Below are 9,723 nucleotides of genomic sequence, written 5' to 3' on the forward strand. Positions count from 1 at the left end.
AATAACCTTCGTCTTGCCCTTATCTTTCTTAGTGTACCTTCAATTTCAGGATCAAAAGGTTCAATTGGAGTAAGGCTTCTAACTTTTCGCATGAAGTGTGCACAATTCAAGAGCAACAATGAAGTTAGGAACAAATAAAAATTAAATTTATATAAAACAAAGACTTGTATAAATAATATTAGCAAAAATTAAAAAAAAAAATCAATCCCTAGCAATGGCGCCAAAAACTTGATACAAATTTTATTACCGCAAGCGTACGACGTTATTATAGTATAGTTTTAATTGAAAACGATATCGAACCCACATGGATAGATTTATTAATTTTGCTAATTACTAAACTTTTAAGTCCTTAATTTTAATTAGAGAAATCAAAAAATAAGAATACTTAACAAAATAAATAAAAGAATAAAATAAGAAAAATATACAAATTGAAAATTAGAGAATACAAACCTAGAATATTGATTTTCCCATTTCAAATTACGAATCTTAGTTGATCAATTATCCCAATCTATTCTCATAATTTGTAATTTCAAGAACCCTAATTTAAATCATCTACCTTTCTCTAGTGTAAGTAATTTTACTCTTAATTAATCAACATGATATCTCTATTCAGTATTAATTAAACAAGAATTCATTAAGCAATATGGTTCTTTTAATAAAACTCATAGATATCATGGAATCTCTCAATCTCACACTTTTCTTATGTCATGGAAGTCTAGGTCCAATTTAAGATTACCTCTATTAAGAATAAAATCATAAATCTCAATTCAATTCAATGGTGATCAAGCATTAAACAAAAGAATGCATGAACAAATTAAAGAAACTTCATGGGAATAATATCAAAAGTTTAATTCAATAATCTAAAATAGTTCCACCAATACTCTAGAAAATATATTTAGTTCATAATCACAAATGAAACTATAAACAACATATTAGACCTCATATAAACAGGAAGAGAATGGAATATAATAGAAAAGAAGTCAAGAAGTTCCTAAAATAATAAAAAGCATTCTTTTTATAGTGTTGAGATTGTGAAAATAATTTTCTAGATGTTTCCACTTGTCACTTAATGATGCTCCAAAATATGTTCATTTGAATTTCAAATCCTGTATCTCTAGGATGTGTAATCTTGTAGGTCAAATATCACCAAATAAACGTCTGAATTTGACATTTATTGTGAAACATGATTTGTAGGGATTTGAATAAGCTTTCTAACGCCACCAAAAACACATGAATCAAATATGTTATTAGGGATATATAGTCAAAATACTGAAATTGTATCAGATTCAAAATATCTCAGATTTTTCCAACAAATTAAGTTTAAATTGTTCTTAACTTTCTCTAATCAATTTAAATAAATATTTTCTATTATATTTCTCTTTATTGAAGAAAATATTTCAAATAAGTTTTGAAATATTTCTCAAATATCCATAAAACATATAGCAACTTGAAAAAATACAACTACACATAAAAAGAACTAAAATTATAAAAAATAATAATAATAAAACTATCCTATCATTTGCACAGATTTCATCTTGTATTCGGTTTAATTTTTTCGTTAGTTTGGCAACATGGGTGAAGTTGGGGTTGCTGAGAATGTGAAAATTACTTGGAATAAAATATTATTATTCATGGGACCTTATTTTTTAAACACAAAAATCAGCTCCCATGAGTCCCTTTATGCATGTAAATGAGGGATCTAGTCGCGTATACAATTTGGCCACATATATGTGCCTTGGCAAAAAGTGTCCGGTTCCATGGCAACCCACGTTAGTATATACAACCTCCTAGTGGCACCATATTATTTTTTACTATGAAAAATATCTGGTATAATGATAAAATTAATTATCAATCATTTATATAATGAAGTATTTTGAGCCAACATTAAGACTGAAATAACTTATACATAAATAAATTAACATTAAATTAAAATCTGTCATAAATATTTCATGTAAGAGGAGCATATACAAAATTTTCAAGGTCCATAATAATAATGAACGATATTGTATAATAAAAGTTACCACAATTAATAAAAATAATTAAAACATTTTTAGTAAATTTTTCATATTCCAAAATTGTATATAATAATATTTTGATAATACTATTGTTATAAAAAAGTAAATTACCTCAATGGACATAGTAAAAACCTAATAAACAAAAATTGATTAAATAATGTTACAACTCTATGACAAAAGATACATGTAAATATAGAAAATGGCAGAAGAATATAGTAATGGAAAATACAACTCTATGACAAAATGATACAAATAAACTAGGAGTGGTAGAAAAAAAGATATAGAATAGAGTACAACTCTAAAACAAAATATACAAGTAAAAGAGTAAATAGAGAATATGAGAAGAAGATGAAAGCAATAGTATAAAAGAAAAGGAACAAGAATAATGAACAAAGAACTTTCACTCACACAACCAAAGTGAAGAGCATTGGAGATCACCAACTTGAACAATATTTAAAACATTTGTCCAAAAGTTTATTCCCCCATATATCAAGCATTAAGAGAACTCTCACAATTTGGAAATAGCTCTGTGGAATTATCAAACTTCTAGGTGTTTTCTAGCCAAGTGCTCTAGTGGATAGAAAAATTATGTCTTACAAGTGAGCAATAGGCTCCTATTTATAGAGTTTAGAGACACCCTTTGAATTTCAAATTCCACCAACCCCCATGGTTATTACCGATGTTTAATTGGATGTTTTATGGAATTAAAATAGAGATTTGGGAGTTACTTGGTTGTAGGAAACGTTCAAAATTGGATAAAACCGAAATTTGAAAAATGTTGTCAGACACTCTGGCCGCGGCCACTAGCTTCTGTCCCATAGGCTGCAGCCTGGGACAAGCACTAGCAGCGGCCACCACATGTTTTCAACTACCAATTTTTCCAAACGTTTCCAAGACGTTCCAACTTCATTCCCACTTAATTTTGTAACTTCTATTCACATTATGGGAATTAAAACTACATCTCTAGAGTCATATCTCTTATGGCTTTGAGAAATTCAAATCAAAATTGTGTAACAACAAATCTACACAATAATGGACAATATTTGGGAATTACAAATTTGTTACTGAAATTATAACTCTCAAATATGTTACACATTTGCACTATCCAAATGTTGTAACTCTTCATTTGTGTGTTACAACATATGATACTCTTTGTAACATTTATTTAATTTTGAATATTATATTATAAAATAATATAACAACTATTAAATATATTTAACTTGACTTGGCAAAGGTAGAAGTAGGGAAACTAATGTTAATATCATCAAATTTTTACATTTTGTTTGTTTGAAATTTCGAACTTTTACATGTACAATGATTTAATTTATCAAAAAAATAAACATAATTAAAGAATAAAAGTAACATATTATCGATTAAATATTATGTATTAACCCTTTACAAAAAAATAAAAAGGAAAAAAATAAGTAGATGTTATTTATTTATTAAATGAAATTATATACTCAGTGCGGTAAATGGTACAATGATGTTGTGCCTTAGCTTCGTGAGAGAAGGATCAGAGTATCCTTCACTGGTAGAGATGCACATTCCCATGGGTACGGCCCTGTGGAGACCAGCCCCTAATGGGGTGAGGAATTCTCGTCTAAATGGGAAATGGGGTGGGGACAGGGATAATTTTTAATTCCCAAATGTTAAATGGGGCGGGGACGGGAATAGTACTCCCCGCCCCAACGGGGTCCCGTTTAAATTTTATATATTTTTGTAATATTTTATATATTTCTTTATATGTTTTTATAGTATAGTAGTAACTTTTTTAATTTTTTAAATTCTATTTAGGATAGTGTTTAATATTTTAAATAATAAATATTGTGCAATATTTTAATTTACATATAATTTACAATTTTTATTTTAAAATTTAATTTTTAAATAAATGGGTTCCCCGTAGGAATTTCCCGCCCCACTAAGGGATTCCCCATCCCGTCCCCGACAGAGAATAAACAAAGATGAGACAGGGACGGATATTAAAATTATAAATAGGGACGGAAATTGGGGGAACACTCCCCGCCAATTCCCTACCAGCCAATTCCCTACCAGGTGTGTATCTCTATTCACGGATCCAATTTCATGCTCACTTTAATAATAATAACAATAATAATAATAATACAAAAGCATCACTTTATTACCATATACAAAAGCATCACTTTATTACCATAAGGCGTGATTCAATTCCTAATAATGTCGTCACTTAAGCGAATCCCGAAATTGCATCTATCACTAATATTTTCTAGTGTGGCTGTATGATTATAGTTTGAGTTAATATAATATTGAATTAGACATATGACTGGATTTGGGACGAGGCAGTGGGGAGGGGGCATATTTAGTGCCCAGAACTGCCTCTGCATCTGCCCTCACTCTCCACAACCAAGTCTCCCTTAATGGGTCGTGTCGCGTGCCGTGGTGGAATCTCATGTAACGAGCTAGTTGTTTCTTATTTGGGTCGTCCAATTAGCTTGAACACCCTACTTTAGTGCGATTTCAAAGATAGCTGACGTATTTCTTGTTTGATGAAATGTAATTTCTGGGAATGGCAACATAAAATGAATAATAGGGGAGCATAATACAGTAAAACTAATTTCATGGAAGCACAATTCGCTTCACTGTATGATAATTTGAATTGAGACAATAACAAAATATGAGTACACAGTTGGTTGTTTTGCAACTCAAGTTGGACGTCTGTCCCAACTGAACAAAAATATTAAGGGACATCCCTGGTTAAGGGTGTTGGGAATTTATGGTGTTATACTTTCTAAATTAACAATGAATAATGAGAATAATTAAATATTAGAAACGCTAAATGCTAATCAAGAATCTTATTAAAAATATGAATGCAAACATTGATAATCAAATAAACATATTCACGGTATGAATGGCAATCTTGATAATAAGGAACTAAGTGATTAAATGATGATATGATGAACTTAGAAACATTTAATTATCAATATTAACAATGAAAACGCAATAGAGTAACACAAATACAAAGTTATGGTTTAGATAGATACGACCTTTTATTTTGAGCAACTTGAATCTTCAAACTTGAGGAACATCTAAGGTTTATACACAATAAGTATATTGTTGTCTAAAATCTTTATTCCAAGCATTCCCTTTGTTACTTGAAGCTTCTCAAAAGTAGGATGAGATTTAGGATTTAACAAGCCTTGAAACTCATGCAAGTCAGGCAATGCTTGATGAGTTTCTTGGAGAAAACTTATGGTCTTTAAGAGCTAGAGAGAGATTTGACAAGTGTGATCAAGCTTTCCAACTCTAATAACTCTTATTTATAGTGTAGGCACCGTCATTAAGTCTAACCAATAGGATTAAAGCTTTTAAACACACCATTAGGAGCTAAGTCACGAATCTATACGGTCTCGTATCGACTGCCCAGGCGATGCATTGCTTGCTAAGTGGTGTTTTTCCTCCTAGGCTCTTTTAGGCGATGCACCGCCTGTCACAGGTGACACACACAGATGCCTCTGTATTAACGCCCCGAGCATGACCCCGAAATGTCTCCAAATGCCTCCAAAATTTTTGGGAATGTTTGGATACATTATTGTATCACTTTAGACCCATAAAAGTCACTGTTAGATGCTTACTACACAATCTCAAATTTTCACTTCAACTTAAGTGAAAACCATTAAGTGTTTTGCACCTTATCGTGTAAACACCACATTCCCCCACTTGGCTAAATATAATCATCTTGTCTTAGCTCATACAGTATTGGCGTATAAAATAAAGTGTCTTTCAATTTGAACTTTACCTTAGTGAAAGTATTACAAAGCCTTATCGAAGTCATTGGCATCTTAAACATTGAACCAAGTACTCCTTAGTGATAAGACTGGTAACACCTCACACACCTCCATTTGACCATTTATTTTCCCACTATGCACGCTTAGCACTTTTCATATCCTTGCGCTTAGCACTATGAACTTTCCAGGGAGAAACTCCAACTCCCATGAGAGTCGGCACCACCTCTAAGTTCACATAGGTGAAGTTCTTACAGTATCTTTGCTACATTTAGAGATGCTTGTTGCACAACTGAACTTCATTAAAATCCCTAGGCTTAACCCTCACTCAGTAGCAACCAACACTAACCATTCATGGATAGAACTCACGACTATGTTAGTGTTCAAACTGTTCACTCGATGACTTGTTCTTACCTATTTAACTCTTTCCCTTGATGTTCACAAGTTTGGAGTTGAGTTGGTTCCCAAGCCTAATGGCAAATGGCGGACCTGCGTGGATTTTACGGACCTCAATAAAGCCTGCCCAAAAGACTGCTTCCCACTCCCAAGAATCGACCAGCTGGTCGATACAACTGCAGGGCACGAGATCCTCTCGTTCATGGATGCATATTCAGGCTACAACCAGATTATCATGCATCCCCCTGGCGAGGATCACACCATCTTTTGGACCGATACGGGCTTGTACTGTTACAAAGTAATGCCCTTTGGACTGAAAAATGCAGGTGCGACTTACCAACGACTAGTCAACCACATGTTTAAGGAGAAAATCGGTGTAAACATGGAAGTATATGTGGATGACATGTTGGTAAAGTCTAAGAAAGAAGAAGGGCATGTGAGGGATTTACAAGAGTGCTTTAGTGTGTTGAACAAGTACCAAATGAAGTTAAATCCCCTCAAATGTTCCTTCGGAGTTGGATTAGGGAAGCTTTCGGGGTTTATTGTGAATTCAAGAGGAATCGAGGCCAACTCCGACAAGATAAAAGCCCTGATCGACATGAAGTTGCCAGAAAGGATCAAAGATGTACAAAGTTTAACCAGAAGAATCGTAGCCCTAAGTAGATTCATTTCAAAATCAACAGACAAGTGTGTCCCTTTTTTCAATCTACTTAGAGGAAATAAGAAGTTTGAATGGACAGGAGACTGCGAGCAAGCATTCCAGGCCTTGAAAGCCCACATGGCACAGCCTCCCATCTTATCAAAGCCAATTGAAGGAGAAACTTTGTTTATTTACCTGGCGATTACTGAAGTTGCTGCTAGCGCGGTACTTGTGCAAGAGGAGGAAGGCGTACAAAAAGCAGTCTACTATGTCAGCAAGAGACTGATCGGGGCAGAATTAAGATATCCACAAATTGAGAGGTTAGCATACTGCTTGATCCTGGCCTCTAGGAAGCTACGCCCCTATTTTCAAGCCCATCCTATTACAATTCTAACTGACCAGCCCCTTCGGCAAGTCCTCCAAAAACCAGAAGCGGCTGGACGATTATTAAAATGGGCAGTCGAACTGGGGCAGTTCGATATAACTTATTCACCGCGAGCAGCAATTAAGGGACAAGTCTTGGCCGACCTTATTGCGAAGTTCACCAAACTCCCAGACAGCGAGCAGTGCGAACAGCCTGAAGCGCCCGAGCCTCAAGACAAAGCTCCTTCGTGGAAGCTATTCACGGATGGTTCATCCAACGAATCCCACGCTAGAGCGGGAGTGATATTGATAACACCGGAAGGGCATCGATTTCACTGCGCCATCAGGTTCGACTTTACCGCGTCAAATAATGAAGCGGAATACGAAGCACTCCTCGCTGGTTTGAGAATGGCAAAGGATATGAGCATAAAGACGCTTGATATCTACAGTGATTCACAACTGGTGGTGAACCAGATCCTGGGAGAATATCAAGCGCGAGGCTTGAAAATGGTGGCCTACTTAAATAAATCAAAAGATCTGCTAGCCCAGTTCACGAAGTACACCCTCCAACAAATCCCGCGAGATCAGAATTCGAACGCAGATGCCTTAGCCAAACTCGCGAGCGCGAAGGATGCTGACACTTTGAACATCGTGCCAGTAGAGAGACTGAGTGAGCCAAGCATTCAAAGAATCGAATCCAGTATGGAGATACGGATGGAAGATACATGGATGGCACCTTATTTGGAGTATCTGACAAATGGTACGCTACCAATAGATAGAAACAAAGCCAGAACTCTACAAAGGCGAGCCGCTAGGTACATACTGGTCGGAGGTGTTATGTACCGAAGAGGATATTCAATGCCACTACTTAGGTGCGTTACACCAGAAAAAACTAAGGAACTCAGGAAAGAGGTGCATGAAAGCTTCTGTGGGGATCACGCTGGGGGGCAGAGTTTGGAAAAGAAGATTCTAAGGCAAGGCTACTTCTGGCCAACTATGAACGAGGATTCGATGGAGTTTGTACGAAGATGCGATAAATGTCAAAGATTCTCCAAGATTCCACGAGCAGCTCCAAATGAATTAAAACAGATGCAAAGTCCGCGGCCTTTTGCAGTATGGGGAATAGATTTGATTGGATCCCTACCTACAGGGAAAGGCGGAGTAAAGTATGCAGTCGTAACAGTCGATTACTTCACCAAATGGGCCGAAGCTGAACCGCTCGCTACCATCACGACCAAGAAAGTCCTTGACTTTGTTATCAAAAACATTGTATGTCGATATGGTTTGCCTAGAAAGATAGTTTCAGACAACGGGACTCAATTCGACAGCGACTTATTCACCGATTTCTGCGAAAGACATGGAGTCATTAAAAGCTTTTCTTCAGTTGCACACCCCCAGGCGAATGGGCAGGTCGAAGCCGTGAATAAAAATCTTAAAGACATCCTGAAGAAGAGGCTCGAAGAAGCTAAGGGAGTGTGGCCAGAACAATTGCCTGAAGTCCTCTGGTCATATAGAACGTCTCACCGAACAGCGACAGGACATACCCCATTTTCCTTGGCCTACGGATATGAGGCGATGTTGCCTGTCGAATTAGATCCCCCCTCACATCGACGTCTAACATACGACCAGGACCAGGACCAGAACAGCCAACTGATGATGGAATCCCTAGACTCGATTGACAAAATACGGGAGAAGGCCCAACTCCGAGTTGCTGCATACCAACAAAAAGTCGCCCGGTACTTTAACTCCAAAGTTAAAGAAAGAAAATTCAACATCGGAGACCTGGTGCTACGACGAGTTTTCTTAAATACCCGCGACCCTGCTGCTAGAGTGCTCGGACCTAATTGGGAAGGGCCTTACCAAATTGAAGAAGTCCTTCATCCGGGAACCTACAAACTTGCACGCTTAAACGGAGATCTCGTTCCACGCTATTGGAATGGAGAACACCTGCGCAAGTATTATCAGTGAACAGTCCTTTTTAAAGGACTGGCTTGTATTAATTTTTCTTTTTACAAGTTTAGCAAAGAGGGTTAGCCACGCTATATGGCTAATCGCTCGTATATGTAAGATTATATTTCAGAATCACTCGTAAACACATGTTTAGTCCATTTTTAATACGAGATTATAAGGGACTGTGCGCAGCCAGTCATTCTTGCCAACCTTTGTGAATTTATATTTACAAGTATTTGTTCATTACGTGTGTTGTTTTGTTGTATTACAAGTATTATTTTAGGCACGAACAGGAATGTTCGAATAGGTCATGGTCAAGGCAAGTGACCAAGGACCTAAAGCTCCTCGATCACTTGGGGGGCATATAAGGCACATCGATAGCAAAGCATACCATGAGGTATGTAAACACATGAACAAAATAAGTGAAAGCATGCTAAGGTACTTAGAGTATTTTTCAAAATTTATATTTTGTTAAATCATGCCAAAGTACTATGCTAAGTTCGGTCATACGGACAAATGTTATAATAAATGAAAATATTATAGCATCATGCAACCTTTTACACCGCAAGCATCACTGCTTGGATGTAATTTTTCAAGTAAA

The sequence above is a fragment of the Humulus lupulus genome, chromosome 3 (assembly GCF_963169125.1).
Source record: "Humulus lupulus chromosome 3, drHumLupu1.1, whole genome shotgun sequence".
Classification (NCBI taxonomy): Eukaryota; Viridiplantae; Streptophyta; class Magnoliopsida; order Rosales; family Cannabaceae; genus Humulus; species Humulus lupulus.